Genomic DNA, 20,928 nt, shown 5'->3' on the forward strand with positions numbered 1-20,928 from the left:
CTCGTTCATGATCTAGGTTTTTGTGCTTCATGGTTATTATTATCAATAAAAAGAAAAAAGAAAAAATTCTTAAACTGTCCAAAAAATTAGGGAGACCAGCGCCCAGCGTTTATGTGGGGGGGGACTAGTGTCCATTTCCACCAAGCAGCCTGGAAATGCTCATCCTCACAGGGCATTGGAGAGGTTTCTCAAGAAGCGAGTGCCTCCATGGGGGAAATAATTAACCCCAGATTAAATGCTGCTTCAGACCTAATGGATGGTAAAAACAAGATCCAAAAGGATCAAACTCTTTCCAGGTAGATTAACTGTATCCCAGAACAAAGCTCAAGGACATTTCTAGAAATACGTATATATCCAGCACACAAGCAGGGTAAAATTCACAACATCTGCAAATTTGCCAGGCATTCAAAGGGGCAAAAAATACACAACCCACAATTAAGAGACTAATGAATTAATCAAAACCAACCCAGAACTTATACAGATGTGAGCATTAGCAGAAAAGGACTTGAAGTAGTTATTAGAACTGTCTCCCTGGCCGGGTGTGGTGGCTCATGCCTGTAATCCCAGCACTTTGGGAGGCCGAGGTGGGTGGATCACCTCAGGTCAGGAGTTCGAGACCAGTCTGGCCAAAATGGTGAAACCCCACCTCTACTAAACATGGACCAATGATGACCACTGGTGGCGTTTGAGTCATGGACGATGAATACTACGTGTCTGAAACTCTGAGGTCCAACAGAAAACATAATTGGATAGATATCAGAAATGTGCAAAGATCATATTCTTACTTTGGATTAATAGATTGAGGTTTATCATCAATAGATAAATGATAGAACAATTAAACAAGAATAAATAAAGGTGAATCATTGTTCAATTATGAATATACATGATGATGTAAGAAATATTATCACTAAAAATTTTAAACACAGATGCCCCTTAAAGAAATGGATCATGAGTATCAGCTCTTTGGCTAAGGTTCATCTAGACTCTTAATAAGTAAGAGTCAGTTTCATTTTCTGGTTAAGTCTCATTTGACATTGTTCCTTTTGTTATGAGAGAAAACATTTCCATTCTGAAAAATTAATCAATATAAAAATAACTGAATAATGGAAATATGGAAAGGATCAATGGAGATAAGGTTTGAATTTTTTCTAAAAGAGTTACCTGCTCTTTGTATTCTGCAGAATGGATGCACTTGAGCCGACCTAAGCATTCATGGTCATGAGATTTGTGGTTGCCACTGTTGGTTAGGAGCATAGAGATCAGTGTGAGTAATAAAGTTCATGTCTTTCTCTAAGAGACTTTTTAAAGGGTATTCATAATATCATGAATGTGTGAAAAATTATCCAAAAGGCCAACCTCAGCCAATGATAAATATGAGATTGGTTGAAACAGTATATTTGCTAGCTCATTTATGACACATTGAGGATAATTCATGAAAGATATATCAAAGTGACAGATTATATAGAAAGTTGTGGAATATTCTATGCTCTTACTGTTTGGATATTATATTTACATGGGTTATAATATTAATATTCATGAATTAATGCATAAATAACATGTAAATGAGAATTAAGCTAAACAGTCCTAAGCCTGAGCCAATGATAAAAACTGGTGGCATAGAAGTCAAGGATGCTGAATAATGTGTGTCTAGAACTCTGAGGTTCAATAGAGGAGGAAATATAGTCTATTGCTTTTGAAGTGATCTTATAGTTAGGTTTTGGAAATACAAAAGGGCCATCTTCTTGGATTGTTTTTGTGACTTTTGTTTCTTCTTTAAAATAAATTCATTGATGTAATAATCAATGTACACATGTAAAAAATTAAAGATGAGGAGTGTGAAGCATGTCCACTCAAGGTAAATGGTGAGACAACGGAAATCATTAAAATGTATTGAAAATATGAATACCATTTAAAAAACGAACAATTCAAGTGTAATCTTTGACTACGGATGACATAAGCAGTATAGTGAAGTTTCTTATTTTGCATCAGAACAAGTGTGCTGTTGTTCATTTTTTTAAAAGAAAATTGATAAGTATTACCACAATTAATAGATACCTGAATGACTAAGAGAAGGGTCAAATGAATGAATCCGTGAAAAATATTTCAATCCTGTTACCTTCTCTGCTTTGCACTTCCCAGAATGGACACACCTGGGCTGGCAGAACATCTTGCCTTGATCTGGAGCCCCATGTCTGCCCCTCTGTAGAGGTGCACATGGGCCAATGTGAGTTAACAGTAAAATTATTTTTTGCTTTTGCTTATTTGTTTAGGATATTCAGTGTAATATTTAAAAAATATTATATATTAATATAATCAAGGAAGGCCAGCTGTGTCCCAAGGATATGTATGGACTTGACATGAAATATTGTGTAGATTAATAGATATTTTAAACAATGAACATGATGAATGAAGGAAGTATTAATATACTAATTGAAGCAAATGATTATGTAGACAGATACTAGGAATACTTAAGGATCTTGTCCTTAAAACTTGGTGATCCAGAGGTATTTATGTTATTGTTAGTGAACTAATGAATCATTAGGAAACAACTTACAAATAAAAGGAGAAAAAGAGGGCCAATTCTGGCTGGATTGATGATGACCACTGGTGGCCTATGAGTCATACAATGAATACGTGTCTAGAACTCTGAGGTCCATCACAAGCAGTATCTAGCCTAGTCCCTCTGTCTGAAAAACTCCTGTAGACAGATGTCAGGGAAATACAAGAACCTTGTTCTTTATGTTTATGAATTTTAAAAATATTATATTATTAAAATAGCAATGAAGAATAAACAAACATGTATAAATGAATATAGATGAGGGTGAAGTATTGTTTATTGTTGAAATGTGTAGTAAAGAGAAATAATACTAATATAAATTGAAATGGTTGGATAATTAATGGACCAAGTGTAATACATCTTTGACTAAGGATCATATAGATAGCAGTAAGTAATGGTTAGTTGCAAGTTTCACATTTGTTGTATTAAGAAAAAATTAATAAATACTCAAATGACTATGTAAATGAATGGTGAAAAAATATAGATTAATGTAAAGAATATTCAATTTTTTAATCATCTTCTCTGCTTTGCACTTTTCAGGATGGATGCAATGAGCTGATCATTTTGCTGTGATCAAGGCTATGTTGCCTCTGTGTTAGGCCAATGTGAGTAATGGTTCTTGTCTTGGTTTAGGTTGTTTAATAGTATTCCTGATATTATTAAAAATTATTTAATATAATAAAAAGTTAACTGGCTTAATGATAATGTGCAACATTGAGGTTAATTAATCAAAGAGATGTATTCTCTGTGGGAAATGATTGTATAGACAAATGTAAGGATTCTTCAAATATCTTGTTCTTGGGTTTTCAAAATCATGTATTCATTTTATTATCAAAGAAGAAATGATTTATTCAATAAATATTTAGAAATGAATGATGAAAGAGAGACCCAACTATGAATCAATGGTGACCACTGGTGGCATATAAGTCATGGATGATGAATATGAGAAGAAAAGAATCTAGGTTTTTGCTTCTGTTGGAAATGATCCTGTAGACAATGTCAGAAACATACAAAGATCATTTTCTTATCTTGGGGTCATAGATTTAGGTTTATTATTACTAATATATGAATGATAGAACCATTAAACAAATATAAACAGATAAAAATACAAGTAGAGATTTAAGCTACAGTGTCCAGCTATGAATATAGGAGATGAGATAAATTATTACTAAAAATAGGAGATACTGATTCCTCTTATCAAAGAAATGGATCACAGTGTTTCCTCTTTGACTAAGGATTATATAGAATCTAACAAGTAAGAGTCAGTTTTATTTTCTTGGTCAGAGATTGTTTCTTCTGTTAAGAGAGAAAGACACCTATAATATGAAAAATTAGTAAATACCCAAATCACTGAATAAATGCTATGCAGAAAGGCAGGATCAACAGAGATTAGGTCTCAATGTTTTTAGTCTGCTCTGTACTCCTCAGAATGGACAGACCCGAGCTGATTTTGGTGTTCTGTGGCTATGAGATCAGTGGTTGCCTCCATGTGTTAGAAACATGGAGACTGACGTAATAGTCAAACTTCTTGTCTCAGTTTCAGTGTTCTTCTGAAGGGTATTCAGTAAGTGCAAAATGTAATCAGTGACTGCCAACCATCACCCAAATGTAAAAAATGTAATTATTATATATGAAGCCTTGAGGTCAGTTGATCCACAGGCAGATGTTAGAAATATTATTATATTTCTGCTTATTCCATAGGCAGATGTTAGAAATATTCAAGAATCTTGTCTTCTAGTTTTTGTGATTCTTGGTATTTATTTTAGTATTATTAGATTTTTGATGTATTATTCAGTGATATGAATGAAGAAAATGAGAGCCAAGCCTGGATCAATGATGTCCACTGGTGGCGTATAAATCATATTTGGTGAATATATGTCTGGAACTCTGAGGTCCAAGAAGGAAGGAATCTAGGTTATTGCCTCTTTTAGAAATAATCCTATAGATTATTTAAGAATATATAAGGATCTTATTTGGCCTTTTAAAATGAGTTTTTACTCTATCATAATAAATTGATCAATAAAAGGATCAACATGTGGATACAAATACATAAAGGTAAATAGGGTGAAGCATCATCAAATTATGGAAAGATGTGGTGGCAAGAGAATCCACGTGTATGTACACTGAAGACACTGAATGCCATTAAAAAACCAATGGTTCAGGCTGTTACACCTGGTTAAAAATCATGCAGGTAACATAAATAATAGCCTGTATTCTGGGCTAATGGAAAGTTTGATGTTGTTTTTCTTAAGTTAAAGTGTCACATGTATTACCCCAAATCAGTATATACCTCGAACTACAAGGATCAATGGAGAGAATTTCTCAATTTTGTTTTTGTCTGTACTACTTTGTATTTCTTAGAATGGACGCACCTGAACTGACCTATGCATTTGCAAGCTCCACGGCTGTCCCAGTGTTTGGAGCATGGAGACCGATTTGAGTTATAGTCACTGTTCTTGCCTTGGTTTTGGTGGCTTATTTAGGATACTTACTGAATACTTTTTAAAAAAGTATTAAATATAACCAAAGAAGGCCAACTGTGGCCCAATGATAAGTATGGATTTGACATGAAATATTATGTTGATTGATCAATTTTTTGTAACAATGGGAATGATTAATGAAAGAGGTATATTCAGTGATATACACATATGTCACTAAATGAATGATGTGATTCCATAGATAGATATTAGGGATATAAGAATCTCTTTTCAGTGAGATTTTGTGATTCACAGATAATTATTTTATTATGTTTGATGAATTGAGAATTAATTAATAAGCAAATATACAGTACTATGAAGAAAAAGACATGTAAACCTGAACCAATGATTAATGGTTTAGGAGTCATGGGTGATGAATAATATGTGTCTGGAACCTAAAGGTTTGCAGAAAACAAAATCTGATCTATTTCCTAGGGTCATTTGCAAATGACAATCAATGTTTGAAATGATAGATTGATGTTAATAATGTGTAAGAATCTACTTTTATTTTGGATTCATGGATTAATATATTGTTATTATTTAAAATTGATCCATGATGAAGGTATTAAACAAACATATAATTCGACAAATATGAAGATGGAGAGATGGACTTCAACCATGTGATGATTCAAGATATACGATCAACATAAAATGAAACACTAGCTCCCAACATGGTGAAACCCTGCCTCTATTAAAAATACAAAAAATTAAATGGACATGGTGGTGCACGCCTGTAACCCCAGCTACTCGGGAGGCTGAGGCAGGAGAATCACTTGAACTCGGGAGGTGGAGGTTGCCGTGAGCCAAGATTGCGCCATTGCACTCCAGCCTGGGCAACAAGAGCAAAACTCTGTCTAAAAAAAAAAAAAAAGAAAGAAATGGACCCAAGGGTGTTACCTCTTTTTGATTAGTGATCATATAGATGCTGGGTAGTAGGAATTTTATTGCTTGGAGCAGTCCTTTTGAGGTTGTTTGTTTTGTTCAGAATGAACATATATGTTATGAAAAATTAATAAATACCTAAATTACTGGGAAAGCAAAGATCGACAAAAAGGTCTTAGTTTTTAAAATCAGCTGCTTTGCTTTGTATTTCTTAGAAGGGATGCACTGGCACTGATTTAAGAATTCTCTCATAGTCACAAGACGTATGGTTGCCTCTGTGTAGGTTCCTGGAAACCAATGTGAGTATGAGTCAATATTCTTGTTTTGGTTTGAGTGTTTTTTAAGAGGTATCACTGTGTTATTATACACTTTGGCATATAATTAGTTAATGTCTTAAGAATGGGATTGATGTAATGCATTATGTTGATTAATCTGTATGTGAAACACTGCATTAAATTAATAAAATGTATCTAGTGTCTATGGGAAATAATTTTGTAGACAGACATTAGATATTCAAGAATCTTGCTCTTGAGTTTTTCTGACTCTTTGGTATTTACTTATTCTTATTAGTGAGTTGATGAATTAATCTATCAATAAATGAAGACATGAATGAAGAAAAAGAGCTCCAGGTCTGGACCAAAGACGAAGTTTGGTGATGTATGAATTATGAACAATAAATACCTGTGTTTGGAACTTTGAGGTCCAACATGAAAACTAGTTTACTCCCTATGATGTAATTGATCCTATATATATATGTATTAGAAATAGCAAAGATCCGATTGTGTTTCATAGCTATCGATTATATCTTCATAAGTTGATTAGTGCACAAATAACCAAAGAAACGTATGAATACACGAAGAAAAATGGAACCAAGTATGGACTAAGTATGTCCTCTATAAAGTTGCTCTTAGTTAGAAACAAATTGTAGGATTTTACTAGGGTCGGATAGGCATTTCTGTTCTAGATTTCTGAAAATGAAAAGATTACTCATTTTGTTGAAAAGGAATAGATGGTTGGAAAAATTAATTCGTTTGTTCCTGAATTATAAACTCATTTAGACTAATAATGAATGAGTTAATAGATAAAAAGGTCAAGAACTGACCACTCATGAGACTGTGTTATAAAGCCAGGAATGAGAAGAAGCTGATTCTGTAAAGCAAAGCTAACTTGCAGAGAATAGCAAGACGATTACATGTTTGAGTGGCGGCACTGGGGCCAATGTGTCCCATAGTCAGATGTTTTTCTTAATGCAGGTGATGGATTCAAGAATGTTCACTATTGATGTAAAATTCATAACTTAAATAATTCAATAAATAAAAGGAGAGTGAATCTAATCTAAGGATGGGGAGTGTCGTGAACCAATGTTTGAGATGAACCTAACCCTGATCATTTCATATTTATTCAGACACAGCCTGAATCTTGTTGTTTCTTACCTGTAACATCTACTTTGTACTTCGCAGAGTTGATGTTCATGGGTGATTGATCATCCTGTAGCAACGGTGGTATTGACTGTTCCCCAGAGGACAAGGAGTGTGTTCTTATGTAAGTCATAGTTGACATTCTTGTTTTTGATTGGGTAGTTTGCCTGTTCATTGATGTTCATAGTACTATAGAAGGTAGATAAATGGCCACATACCTAAAGAAAATCAAAGGAGACAAAAAGTGAGAGTCTGTTATAAACTAAGGATTATAATTAATGTAATTCAGTACAACTGTGGACAATTTTGAAAAGATAAAGATTGATGTCATTTTAGTCATTTTATAGATAAACTAAAAATGGGACATTTTTAACATCCCATTTTAGCATTTTTCATAGTTTACACAAACGTTCCTATATTGCTAGATAGCCTAGTCTGTGAACTCCCTGAGGAAGGAGCACATGTGAAGTAAATACTTGTCATTATCATAGTGGGTTCAAGTGGAATATTCTTCCGGCTTATTGTTACATCTTCATAGACTATATAATTGAAACAAAACGGTTCAAGCATGGACCATGACATAACTGAAATCAAATCTAGACAAACATGATTATTATTAGATTTCACAACATTTTTGTAGTTCATTACAAAAAAAGACCTAGCCTATTATATTACCTTGTCTATTATCTCTCTTGGAAATGAACCCATTGACAGATATTAAGACTATTCAAGAAACTTGCTTAGGGGCTATGGTGGATTGTTAACACATACTAATTTTATTATCAGTGGATAAGTATGCATAAACATCTTGTAAGTTAATATAGATACATATGTCTAAGTGTGGTCTCATTTTGAGTATATTTACTGGAACAAGAATTATTATGACATGTCTTAAATGTTATGATCCATTAATAAAAATAGACCAAGCTTGTGATCCAAGTCAGTAACCTGCATATACACATATGTGAATACTCATTGTCTTTATTTCTGGAGGTTTTTAGTTTATACTTGTTTTTGTTTTCTCTTTTAGTAAATTGAAAACATTATATAAATACATAAATCAAAACGTAGGTAAGGAAGTTAGAGGAAGCTAAGCATGGACTACTTATGAGGATGTGTTTTTAAGCAGGGATTATAACTTAATCCATTTTAGTACAATGGAGCACGATTTAAAAAGAGATCAGTGTTTTCCATTCTCTTTTCATAGCTATGTATTATTCCATTTTGGGTTTTACTCCTGTTTATGCAACATTCCTTGATGGATAACAATCTATGGGTTAGATCCAAGGCTTAAATTTTACGTAGTTGTGTTTTTGTAAGTCATTATCAGGGTTTTAGATGTTGAATGGGGTGATGACTTGATGGTTGTTCGTTGTTCCATCTTAAACGTATGTACATGTTAAATGAAGAAAAGGCCAAGCACCAGTCAGTGATATGAATGGATTGATTGATCAGTTTTATGATTAAATTCATTTCTGCACCCCTGCAATTTATTTAAAAGGGAGATTTGGTATATTAAATCTATGGAAATTTCAATGGAGTGATTGTCTCATGCTTTTCACACCTGTCCTGTATTCCACAGAATGGACATCATGATTGGGATTGTCTTTATTAAACTTTGTCAGGAGAGTAAAGATCAATGTGGCCACATGTTGTGGCTCATGCCTGTAATCCCAACACTGTAATCCCAGCACTGTAATCCCAGGCTGTAATCCCAGGCTGAGGTGGGCGGATCACCTGAGGTTGGGAGTTCGAGACCAGCCTGACCAACATGGAAAAACCCCGTCTCTACTAAAAATACAAAATTAGCCGGGCATGGTGGCGCATGTCCTTAATTCCAGCTACTCAGGAGGCTGAGGCAGGAGAAACGCTTGAACCCGAGAGGCGGAGGTTGCAGTGAGCTGAGATTGTGCCATTGCACTCCAGCCTGGGCAACAAGAGTGAAACTCCATCTCAAAAGAAAAAAAAAAGAAAACAAAACAAAAAAAGAAAAAACCAATGTAAGTACCTGTTAAAGTTCTTGCTATGGTTCCAGTGGTTTGTTTCCTAACTGTGTTATTTAGAAATTTGAAGTATATTTAATGAATGTCCTCCCTTCCCACTGGCCCTGCCAGGCATGCTGCCATCTGTTCTCTGGGACTTGTGAGTAGTACACTGCTCCTGTTATTTCATGTGCTTTGCTAAGTTGTTTCTTCTGTGTCTCAACTGATCAACACACCCAGACCTAACTTATTTCCAGGTTGGGGCTCTCCTAGAGAGTGCCTCTCTTGGTAGGAATAAACTGGACACAGACAAGAGCCTCCATGGTGTCTGCCTGTATAACCAAGTTTTCTATGAGAGGGACAATGGGTCATAGATTGAACACTTGGGCATTACATCTGTGAGAATAAGTCTACAGTAAATTTCAGTAATTTTGAGGGATCTAATTATGGGGTTTCAGTAGATCCTGGGGATTTATTGCATTATTCGAAGGAAATAAATGAAAGAATCAGCAAAACATACAGACACACATATAAATAATTAAAGATGAAGAGGATAAAGCTGGATTATTTGAGGAAAATGCTATCAGATAGGAATTTTTGGTTCTGTAATTCTGAAACACTGCAATGCATTAAGAAACCTGTACATCAAGGGTGTCACCTGTCTAGGGTAGGGTAATATAGAGTAGTCGTTCTCAAATGCGAGCATTGGAGTGACCTGGAGGGCTTGTAAAATACAGAAGGTCACCTACATTCTCAGGATTTCTGATTCAGTAGGTTTGGTGTGGGGTCTGAGAATCTAAATTTCTAATAACTTAATTTCTGTAGGTTCCAATAGTTTCCCAAATCATGCTGATGCTGCCTCCTGAGAAATATTTTCAGAATCACTGAGAAAAATGTATGAAATAGTTAATGTCCTTGCTCTGTGTCAGTGGTAAGTTCCAGTTTGTTTATTTTATTGAGAAAGAGAAAGTAATTAATTAATTAAGCAATTAATATTTATTTATTTATATTTGAGATGGAGTCTCACTCTGTTTGTTGCCCAGGCAGGAGTACAGTGACGCGATCTCAGCTCACTGCAACCTCCACCTCCTAGGTTCAAGCAATTCTCCTGCCTCTGCCTCCCGAGTAGCTGGGATCACAGGCGTGTGCCACCACGCCTGGCTAATTTTTGTATTTTTAGTAGGGACGGGGTTTCACCATGTTGGCCAGGCTGGTCCTGAACTCCTGACCTCAAGTGATCTGCCCACCTCAGCCTCCCAAAATGCTGCAATTACAGGCATGAGCCACTGCACCCCACCCAATTAATATTTAAAAGTCTAAGTAAATGAAAAGGGAACAACATGGCTCAATGGAGAAATGTCTAATTTATATAACATCATTGTTATATTGTACAAAATGGATGCACCTTAGGTGAGTTAAGCATTCTGAAAAGACCAGGCTTTCTAGGATACTGCTACATTTTAGGAGATTAGAAATCAGTGGAATTGGCACAGTCTTTGTCCGTTGAGTGGGTTTTCATGGGTGTTCATTGTACATCTTTAAAATGAGTGAATGACCACATACATGAATAAAATCAAACAAGGACAAGCCTATACTAAGGATGAAGAACCAAAATTTAGGATTAATTTGATTTAGTGTTATTTAGGATGGTTTTTTAAAAAGATCAAGTCCCTATCACAAATTGCTCTGTTTAGAATTCTACTGCAGGTTTTCCCTAAGCATTCCTCAAGTGATAAAGATGTAAGTTACGAAGAAGGGACACATAGGAACTAGAAGCACTTATCAGCGTTTTATTCTGGTGGTTGAGTCGTGTTTATGTAGAAAGAATATACAAATTATGTGAAAAAAGGCCAAGGAAGGACCAATGATGCGAGTGGAATACATTCTGAAATGTGTTTTATGATCAAAATATCTGTGACCTACTGCGGTCCACTACAAAGAGGGATTTAAGTGTTTACATCTGTAGGAATGCCTACAGATAGATTTCAGTGATATTCAGGAATCAGGTTCTCAGTCTTTGGTGCTTCATGGATTTTGATTTTGTTGTTATTCAATAAGTGAAAGAATAAATAAATATGCCAGTGTATAAAAATGAATAGAATGAAGTTATCTAACTATGAAAGTATGGGGTGAGGCAAGAATTATTATTAATATAACATAGAACCACTGGAGTTCAGTAAGTAATGCTATCTTTACCCCAAAATGTAACCCCTTAATGCATCAAAGGGGTTACATTTTGGGGTAAGGATAAGTAAGCAAGATTGTGATGTATGTTCTTGCTTTGAGTCAGTGATGAGTTCAAGTGGCCACTTACTGCAGAGGGAAAAAAAATTATGCCATAAAATAATAAATACCTAAATGACTGAGCAAAGGAAATGGGGAAGGCATGTATCAGTGGAAAGAATATCTCAGCTTTCTGTTATTTGCAGTGCTTATATTCCTCAGAATGAAAGCTCCTAGCTGATTTAAGCATTCTACTGTGGCCATGAACTCTTATGTGTTAGGAGCATAGAAACCAATGTAAGAGTCAAAGCACTTGTCTTAGTATGAGTGGCTTGTTTAAAAATATTCACTGTACTGTTTACAAAATGTTTAGTCAAAGAAGTTGACTATGGTGTACTATGGCATTGAAATGAAATGTATGTTCATTAGTGGATATGTACAACACAAATTAATTAATGAAGGTTATATTTGCTGAGTGAATTTACTCTGTAGACAGTTATGGATACTTAAGAATACTGTTCTGTGGAATTTGTGGTTCATGTACATTTATTTTATTGTAATTAATCTATTGAAGAACTAATAAATCAACAAATATAGAAATGGATGAGGAAAAAGATGTCAAATCCTGAACTAGTGGTGATGGCTTGTGGCATATTTAGTCACAGATGATGAATAAATACATGCCTGAGACTCTGAGGTTAGTACCTAGACAGAGATCTAGTCTGTTATTTTTGATGGATGCAGTCATGTAGGATGATTAGTTATACACAAAGGTGATGTTCTTGGACTTTTGTAGTTCATGAATTTTGATTGTATTGTTACAAAGCAATCAATGACAAAATTTATACAATTGCATGAAGATGAAGAGGGTGAAACATTGCCCAATTATGAAATATGAGGTGAGGCCTGAAATACTATTAATATAATTTGAAAGTCCTAAGGTCCATAAGTAAATAAGTGGATCAAGGGTGTCACCTCTTTTGTACAGTATCATATAGACCAGGGGTCCCTAAACTCAGGGCTGTGGACCAGTATCAGTGCCTGGTGTGTTAGGAACCAGGCCACACAGCAGGGAGTGAGTAGCAGGGGAGCAAGCATTACCACCTGAGCTCCACCTCTTGTCAGATCAGTAGTGGCATTAGATTCTCATTGGAGCAGAACCTGTTGTGAGTGGTGCATGCCAGGGATCAAGGTCACATGCTACTTATGAGAATCTAAGGCCTGATGATCTGAGGTAGAACAGTGATCTGGAAACCACCCCTCCCTGCCCTGGTCCGTGGGAAGATTCTCTTCTACAAAACCCATCCTGGGTGCCAAAAACGTTGGGGACCATTGGTATAGACAGTGATAGGTAACAGTCAGTGTTATTGTTCTGCATCAATGGCAAGTACCATCCTGTCCTATTTTTAGAAGAGACAAATAATAACATCAATTAGTAAACATTTACGTGAATAAATAAATGAAAGTTGGAAAGCCATTGTCAATGGAGAGAATGTCTCAACTTTTTAATCACTGGTTCTCCTTTATATTCCTCAAGGTGGAGGCTGTCTGCAGTAGGAGCATGGAGACCAACGTGAGTAACAATCACATTTTATGTCTTGGTTTGCGTGGTTTATCTAAGGGTATTCATTATATAATGGCATATGAAATATCAAACAGGGCCAAATGCGCCCCAGTAATGAAGTTGGGATTGATGTAAATTATGTTCTTTGATATATATAAAACATTGAGGCTTTCTGTATCAATCAAGTTTTATTTTCTGGGTTCGTTGCAAGTTTGACATTGTTCCTGTTGTTGAGACAGAGAGAAAGAATACACATATATAATGAAAAATTAATAAATAAGTCAATGAAATTTGGAAAGGAGGGATAAATACAGATAAGGTCTTCATTTTTTTCATCACATGTTCTGCTTTGTAATCCTAGAATGGATGCTCTTAAACTGATTTAAGCACGCTTCCATGGTCAGAAGCCTTATGGTTGCCACGGGGTATTAGGAGCATGGAGACCAATGTGAGTAATCATCAAAGTTTGCTTCTTGGTGTGGGTTGTTTGCTTAAAGGTATTATTATTCACTCACTGTATTATTGAAAAGAGTGAATTATAATCAAAGAAGACCAATTGTTGTGCAGTGACAAAATTGATATAAAGCACTATATAAATTAATGGGTATATGAAAAACTGAAGATAATTAATAAAGGAGAGATGATGACATAAGATGACTTTATATACAGACTAGAAATATCAAGTTTCTCCTTGGGTTTTGTGAATATAGGGCTTTAAAATTATTAGTGAACGAATTAACTAATCAATGGATAATGTGGAAGTGAGAGGAGAAAAAGAGAACCAATCCTGGATTGATGATATGATGGCCACTGGTGGCTTATGAGTCTTATACAGTGAATACGTGTTTGAAACTCTGAGGTCTGTTAGAGAAGATACATGGCCCATTCTCTCTGTTTCAAATGATGCTACAGAAATAATTCAGAAATGTTTTTATTTGTGATAATTTCATTCTATTTTTATAATTGGATCAATGTGAGAATCAATAAATAAGTATATAAATAAAGATAAAGTGGATGAAGCATTGTTCAGGTATGGCAGGATGTATTATTAATATGTATTGAAAACAGTGGCGTCCAAAGAGAAATAAATGGTACATGCCTGTCACCTCTTTGGACAATGATGACATAGTTAGTATAATTATAGACAATGTTCAATTTTTTGGTTAGCGGCAAGTTCAAAATTGTTCATTTTCTTAAGAGAAAATGAAATAAGTATACTCCAGAAAATTACTGCCTAAATGACCAACTAAATGAAAGGTGAAAGGCAAAGATAAATGGTGATAATGTCTCAAATTTGTTATCATCATCTCTGCTCTGTACTCCTCAGAATGGACGTAGTTGTACTGTTTTAAGAATTCTTCCATGGTCCTCTGTTTGCACCGTGCTTAGGAAGGAGCATGCAGACCCATGTGATTAATGATCAAAGTTCTTGTCTTGGTGGTTTGTTGAAGAGTATGTCATGTATTATAAAACAGTTTGTAATAGGCTGGGTGCAGTGGCTCATGCCTGTAATCCAAGCACTTTGGGAGGCTGAGGGGGGTGAATCACCTGTGGTCAGGAGTTTGAGATCAGCCTGGCCAACGTGGTGAAACCCCGCCTCTACTAAAAATACAAAAATCAGCTGGGTATGGTGGTGGGTGCCTGTAATTCCAGCTACTCAGGAGGCTGAGGGAGGAGAATCACTTGAACCCGGGAGGCGGAGGTTGCAGTGAGCCGAGATTGCATCATTGCACTCCAGCCTGGGCGACAGAGTGAGACTCCATCTCAAAAAAAAAAAAAAAAGTTTATAATACAGAGACGGCCAATGTTATTATCCCAATGATAGATATGAGAGTTATATAAAGTATTATACTGATAATGCATAGATGAAAAACTGAAGACAATTAATAAAACAGATATATCAATGTTAGAATGATTCTAGATGCAGATATGGAACATCCAGGTTATTCTTGGGGTTTTTTTTGAACCATAGGGACTTATTAGTGAGTTAACAAGTCAGTCAGTGAACAAGATAGAAATGAGTGGAAAGAGGTGATCAATCTTGGATCGATGATGACTGCTGGTGGCGTATGAGTCTTACATGATGAATACGTGTCTGGAACTCTGAGGTCCATCACAGAAGAAATAGAGCTCCTTCCATATGTTTGAAATGATCCTATGTGTATAGATGTCAGAGATACAGAATTTATTTGTTTATGACCTTTGTTTTTACTTATTTTCATTGCATTTTTATAGTTGCTCAATGTGAGAACCTATATATATAATTTATATATATTATATAAAAAGATGAATAATGTTAATCATTGCCCAATTATTAAAATCTGTAGTGAGGCAAGAAACATTTCATGTGTATTGAAAACATGAAGTCCCAAGAGAAATAAATGGGACATGCCTGTCACCTCTTTGGCCAATGATGATATAGCCAGTATAATTATAGAGAGTGTTCAGATTCTGGGCCAGTAGCAAGATTGAAATTGTTCATTTTCTTAACAGAAAATGAAATTACTATGATTAATGAAATGAAATTTCCTTAACAGAAAATGAAATTAATATGAAGTCCAAATAACGATTGCATAAATGACTAATTATAGGTGAAAAGCAAGAAACAATGGTGACAATGTCTCAAATTTGTTTTCATCTTCTCTTCTCTGTACTCATCAGAATGGATGTCCTTGTTCTGATTTGAGGATGCCTCCAAGGTCACATACTCTGTTTGCACCACGCTTAGGAAGGAGCGTGAAGACCAAGGGGAGTAATAGTCAAAGTCCTTACCTTCGTTTGGGTGATTTGTTTAAGAGTAATCAACGTATTATTTAAAAGTGTGAAATACAGTCAAAGATGGCCAATGTTATTCCAGTGATATGGGAGTGACATGAAGTATTATATTGATGATGCATATATAAAAAACAGGATAGTTAATGAAACACCCAATGTTTGAGTGATTCTGTATACTGATATGGAATATCAAGAGTGTTACTGGGTTTTGTGAATCACGGGCCTTGAAAGTATTATTAATGAATAAATGACATAATCAATAGACAAGGTAGAAATGAATAGCAAAAAAAAAGAAGATCAATGATGACTACTGGTAGTGTATGAGTTACACATGATGAATACATGTCTGAAACTCTGAGGTCCATCACAAAAGAAATCTGGCCCATTCCTTCTGATTCAGGTGATCCTATGAATATACAATGTGTTTGCTTTTGGTCTTTGGGTTTGTTCACTTCATTGTGTTATAATTGGATCAATGAAATAATTTATACGTATACATGTACGTATATGAAGGGGATGAAGTATTGTCCAATTATAAAATAAGTGGCGAGGCAAGATGTATTATTATTATTATATTAAAGCATTATATTCAAGCTTTAATATATTAAATAAAAATCTAATATTAATATATAATTAATGCAATATTTAATATATATTAAATATAATAATATATTAAAATATTATATTAAAGCATTGAAGTCCTAAGGGAAATAAATGTTACCCCACTGTAACGTCTTTGACTAAGGATGATACAGGTGGTATTTATAGATAATGGTCAACCTCTGGGTCAAGGAAAGTTGCACAAAGTGTTCATTTTCTTAAGAGAAAATGAAATAATTATCCTTCAGATAATGATTTCTCAAATGTTTTCCTAAAGGGAAGATGATAAACACAGATCATGGAGGACTGTTTCATCTGTTTGTGATCTGCCGTCCTCTGTGAGCCTCAGGATGGATGTTTGCCAGCCGATTCCATGGTTACAAGCTCTATAGCTGCATCTATGTGTTAGGAACATGAAGACCAATGTGAGTAATCGTTAATGCTCCTTCTTGTTTTGACCATTTTAAAATGTTATTTGCTATATTATTAAAAAGTATTAAACAATAAAAGAAGGGGAAATATGCAATATTTAAAAACTGGATTAAAAACTTTAGGTTAATTAATACGTATGTGAAACATTGAGCTCAGTTAATGAAAGAAATATGGTCTTCGTGGAAATGATTATATGGATGAATGTTAGGGATATTCAAGAATCTTATTCTTTTTTTTGAAGACTTAGGTATATTTCCTTGTTAGTGAATTAGTCAACAAACAAATTTAGATGGTAATAGAGAAAGAGGGCTGATCCTGGACCAGTGATGGCGACTGGTGGTGTGTGAGTCATGCACAGTGAATATCATGTGTCTGGAACTCTGAGGTCCAATACAATGGGATCTGGTCTGTTCCCCCTTATAAATAGATGTCAGGATACAGGATATAGAAGGATCTTCTTCATGATCTTTGTGCTCATGAATTTAAAAAATATTATTGTAAAAGAATCAAGGGCAGGATGAATAAATCAATGTATAAATGAAGAAGATAAGGAGGTGAAGCATTGTTTATTACTAAAATACGTGTTAAGAAAAATGGATTTTAATTTAAATTGGAATGGATAATATAGGCATGGATGAAAGATATTATGTCTTGGACCAAAAATAACATAGATTGTGATAGGTTGTAGTTATTACTGTCAATTAGTTGCAACCTTGAAGTCTATTTTCTTAATAAATATTACCATTAATTAATAAAAGCCAAAGTGACAATGTAAATGAATGGTGAAATGTATGGATTGATGGAAAGAATGTCTCCATATTTTTATCATCTTCTCCGCTTTGCACTCTTCAGAATGGATGCACTGAGCTGATTATGAATTTAGCCCTGATCAAGACTTGTGTTGCTGTCATGATATGAAAGATTCCAGTGTGAGTAACAGCCAAGTTCTTGTGTTGTTTGGGTGGTTTGTTTAAGGATATTTACCATGTTACTGAAAATAAAAAAAGTCAAATAATGTGTATGTATATATAACGAATATCGGTGATAGAATTGAATTATGTGAACCATAAAATTTTTATAATTATTACACATGAATTACTGAATTAATCAACAAATAATGTCGAATTGCATGAATAGAAAGTGGGCCCTTCCTGGACCAATGATGACAAATACCGGCGTATGAGTCTTGGATGATGAATAATACGTGTCTGGAACTCTGAGGTCCATCACAAAAGAAAGCCAGTTCTTTCTGCTCATGTATTTTCATTCTGTTATTATAATTGGATCAATAAAAGAATGAATCAACAAATATATAACTAAATAAAGTAGACTCGTGTGAAGCATTGTCCAATTATAAAAATAGACGATGTGGCGAGAAGCAATATTATTAATTATTAATTAATTATTAAATTTAATTATTTAATTTATTAATATTTAATTATTAATTAATACAATATTAATATGTACTGGAAACTGAAGTCCAAAGAGAAATAAATGGTACATGATTATTAAATCTTTGGCTAAGTATGATGTAGACAGTAATAGGTAAATATCTGTGTTGAGTTTCTGGGTCAATGGCAAGATTGACATTGTTAGCCTACATAGGAGAAAAATAAGCATTATTACAAATTACTAATTATGTATGACTGACTAACTGGAAAGAGGAATTGAAGGACCAGTGCAAAGAATGTTACAACCTTTTAAAATCATTTGCTCTGCTCTGTGATCCTCAGAATGAACGCACTTGAGTTGATTCAAGCACGCTTCCATGGTCATGAGCTCTGTGGTTGCATCTGTGTGTTAGGAGCATGCAGACCAATGTGAGTAGTAATCAGTGTTCTTATACCAAATCCAGCAGTTTTTAGAATGGTATTTGCTGCATTATTTTAGAGTTTTAAATATAATCAAATAAGAGAAGTCTGCCCATGTTCAATATCACATTGATATGAAGCATTTATACTGAGTAATGCATCTATGCAAAAGCTCAGTTGATGAAAGAAATTTGGTCTCTGTGGAAAGGATTATATAGATGGATGTTAGGGATATTCAGAATATAATTCTTATTTTTCTTTTCAGATTTTTGTGTATTTCTTTGTTAATACATTAATAAATAAACAAATTTAGATGGGAATAGAGAAAGAGGGCTGATCCTGGACCAGTGATGACCACTGGTGGCATATGAGTCATGCACATGAATACCATGTTTCTAGAACTCTGAGGTCCAACACAAATGGGATCTAGTCCATTCCTCCTTTGTGAAGGGATCCAATGGACAGATATCTGGATATGCAAGGATCTTTTTCGGGATTTTAGCGTTAGTATTTAAAAAATATTATTTTAAAATAATCAAGGGCAGGATAAATAAATGAATGTATAAATGAACAGAAATGAAGAGAGTGAAGCATTGTTTATTGCTAAAATATGTAATAAAGAAAATGGATTATTAGTATAAGTTAGAATGGATAATATATGGATCGAGTTTATTATGTCTTGGATTAAAGATGATGTCAACTGTGATGGATAATAGTTATTACTCTCAGTTACATGTTTGAAGTTCATTTTATTGAGAGAAAAATAAGCAAATATTCCTATAAATTGTTATTATTATTGTTACTTTGAGATAGAGTTTTGCTCTTGTCGCCCAGGTTGGAGTGCAGCGGCACAATCTTGGCTCACTGCACCCTCCGCTTCCTGGGTTCAAGTGATTCCCCTGTCACAGCCTCCCAAGTAGCTGGGATTACAGGCACCCGCCACCACGCCTGGCTAATTTTTTTGTTTTTAGTAGAGATGGGGTTTCACCGTGTTGGCCAGGCTGGTCTCGAACTCCTGACCTCAGGTGATCCACCCACCTCAGCCTCCCAAAGTGCTGGGATTACAGGTGTGAGCCACTGCGCCTGGTCCCATAAATTATTAAAAACCAAAAAGATGATACAAACGAATAGTGGAATATATCAGTCAGTGGAGAGAAATTCTCCATTTTTTATCATCTTCTCTGCTTTGTGTGAAGATGAATCAGAATGGATGCATCAAGTGGGCTTCTGCTTGATGGAAACCTGTATTGCTGTTGCGTTTGGAAAGAAACTAATGTGAGTAATAGCCAAAATTTTTGTCTTCCTTTGGGTACTTGTCGAAAGGTATTCACAGTATTATTAAAAATTTTAAATTATTATAAAATTAACCATGGCCCAATGGTTAACATAATATAGAACAGTATGTTTATTAATCAGTAATGTGCCACACAGAGGTGAATGAACGAAAGTGACATTGTCTAATGTGGAAAAGGATTCTGTAGACAGATGCTTGGTCTGTCTGGCATCATGTTCATAGGTTTTTGTGAATCATATTCTTATTTTACTCTTATAAATTGATTAATGATTTATTCAAAACAAAGGTAGAAATGAGTGAAAATTGAGACCAATGATGGTGTGAGCCATATACAATGAGTAAAACATGTCTGGACTTTTTTTATTAATCAATAAACAATGTAGTAAAGAATGAAGAGAAAGCGGGCCTTCCTGGACCAATGATGACAACTGCCGGCGTATGAGTGTTGGGTGATGAATAATACGTGTCTAGAACTCTGAGGTCCAACATACAAAACACCTCAATAAGCAAGGATCAGTGGAGGAATATCTGGTTTAAAAAAAAATCATCTTCTCTTTTTTGTACTCCTCAGAGTGATAATCTCGAGGTGATTTATGCATTCTTCCATGGCCACCAGCCTTATGGTTGCATCTGTGCGTCACAGCTTAGAGATCAATGTGAGTAATAGTCAAAGTTCTTGTGTGGTTTAGGTGGTTTAAGGTATTCACTGCATCACTAAAAAGTGTGAAATATAATCACATAAGGCCCGCTGTTACAAATGACAAATATGAAGCATCATATTGATTAATACATGTGTGAAATGCTGAGGATAATTAAAGCAGGAGATACATGGAGATGAGATGATAATATGTACAGATTAAGAATATCAAGGCTGTTCTTGGGGTTTTGTGAATCATAGGGTTTTAATTTATTG

At 34.8% G+C, this 20,928-nt stretch overlaps 1 long non-coding RNA gene, 13 other non-coding genes and 2 pseudogenes across 14 annotated transcripts in view; all 16 read left to right on the plus strand.

The window, feature by feature from the left end:
* Window positions 1-20,928, plus strand: part of LOC104002164 (uncharacterized) — a 117,203-nt gene that overhangs the window by 62,091 nt on the left and 34,184 nt on the right. Inside the window, exons 17-21 of the long non-coding RNA XR_010151034.1 lie at window positions 1,182-1,264; window positions 2,140-2,224; window positions 3,098-3,162; window positions 4,919-16,903; window positions 17,763-20,671. This is a non-coding gene — a long non-coding RNA (uncharacterized LOC104002164). The remainder of the gene's footprint in view (window positions 1-1,181; window positions 1,265-2,139; window positions 2,225-3,097; window positions 3,163-4,918; window positions 16,904-17,762; window positions 20,672-20,928) is intronic.
* On the plus strand, window positions 659-733 carry LOC112205431 (small nucleolar RNA SNORD113/SNORD114 family). The gene has a single exon (XR_002939391.1). It is a non-coding gene; the product is annotated as a small nucleolar RNA SNORD113/SNORD114 family (small nucleolar RNA).
* On the plus strand, window positions 1,592-1,666 carry LOC112205453 (small nucleolar RNA SNORD113/SNORD114 family). Its single transcript, XR_002939411.1, has one exon. It is a non-coding gene; the product is annotated as a small nucleolar RNA SNORD113/SNORD114 family (small nucleolar RNA).
* LOC112205449 (small nucleolar RNA SNORD113/SNORD114 family) lies at window positions 2,588-2,657 on the plus strand (annotated as a pseudogene).
* Window positions 3,453-3,525, plus strand: LOC112205472 (small nucleolar RNA SNORD113/SNORD114 family). Its single transcript, XR_002939426.1, has one exon. It is a non-coding gene; the product is annotated as a small nucleolar RNA SNORD113/SNORD114 family (small nucleolar RNA).
* Window positions 4,384-4,455, plus strand: LOC112205445 (small nucleolar RNA SNORD113/SNORD114 family). Its single transcript, XR_002939405.1, has one exon. It is a non-coding gene; the product is annotated as a small nucleolar RNA SNORD113/SNORD114 family (small nucleolar RNA).
* LOC112205475 (small nucleolar RNA SNORD113/SNORD114 family) lies at window positions 5,373-5,441 on the plus strand (annotated as a pseudogene).
* On the plus strand, window positions 6,549-6,622 carry LOC112205470 (small nucleolar RNA SNORD113/SNORD114 family). Its single transcript, XR_002939424.1, has one exon. It is a non-coding gene; the product is annotated as a small nucleolar RNA SNORD113/SNORD114 family (small nucleolar RNA).
* Window positions 12,166-12,242, plus strand: LOC112205468 (small nucleolar RNA SNORD113/SNORD114 family). The gene has a single exon (XR_002939422.1). It is a non-coding gene; the product is annotated as a small nucleolar RNA SNORD113/SNORD114 family (small nucleolar RNA).
* Window positions 13,896-13,968, plus strand: LOC112205461 (small nucleolar RNA SNORD113/SNORD114 family). The gene has a single exon (XR_002939416.1). It is a non-coding gene; the product is annotated as a small nucleolar RNA SNORD113/SNORD114 family (small nucleolar RNA).
* LOC112205432 (small nucleolar RNA SNORD113/SNORD114 family) lies at window positions 15,146-15,217 on the plus strand. Its single transcript, XR_002939392.1, has one exon. It is a non-coding gene; the product is annotated as a small nucleolar RNA SNORD113/SNORD114 family (small nucleolar RNA).
* Window positions 16,172-16,243, plus strand: LOC112205447 (small nucleolar RNA SNORD113/SNORD114 family). Its single transcript, XR_002939407.1, has one exon. It is a non-coding gene; the product is annotated as a small nucleolar RNA SNORD113/SNORD114 family (small nucleolar RNA).
* Window positions 17,227-17,301, plus strand: LOC112205442 (small nucleolar RNA SNORD113/SNORD114 family). The gene has a single exon (XR_002939402.1). It is a non-coding gene; the product is annotated as a small nucleolar RNA SNORD113/SNORD114 family (small nucleolar RNA).
* On the plus strand, window positions 18,063-18,137 carry LOC112205438 (small nucleolar RNA SNORD113/SNORD114 family). Its single transcript, XR_002939398.1, has one exon. It is a non-coding gene; the product is annotated as a small nucleolar RNA SNORD113/SNORD114 family (small nucleolar RNA).
* Window positions 19,062-19,135, plus strand: LOC112205443 (small nucleolar RNA SNORD113/SNORD114 family). Its single transcript, XR_002939403.1, has one exon. It is a non-coding gene; the product is annotated as a small nucleolar RNA SNORD113/SNORD114 family (small nucleolar RNA).
* LOC112205446 (small nucleolar RNA SNORD113/SNORD114 family) lies at window positions 20,427-20,501 on the plus strand. Its single transcript, XR_002939406.1, has one exon. It is a non-coding gene; the product is annotated as a small nucleolar RNA SNORD113/SNORD114 family (small nucleolar RNA).

The sequence above is a fragment of the Pan troglodytes genome, chromosome 15 (assembly GCF_028858775.2).
Source record: "Pan troglodytes isolate AG18354 chromosome 15, NHGRI_mPanTro3-v2.0_pri, whole genome shotgun sequence".
Classification (NCBI taxonomy): domain Eukaryota; kingdom Metazoa; phylum Chordata; class Mammalia; order Primates; family Hominidae; genus Pan; species Pan troglodytes.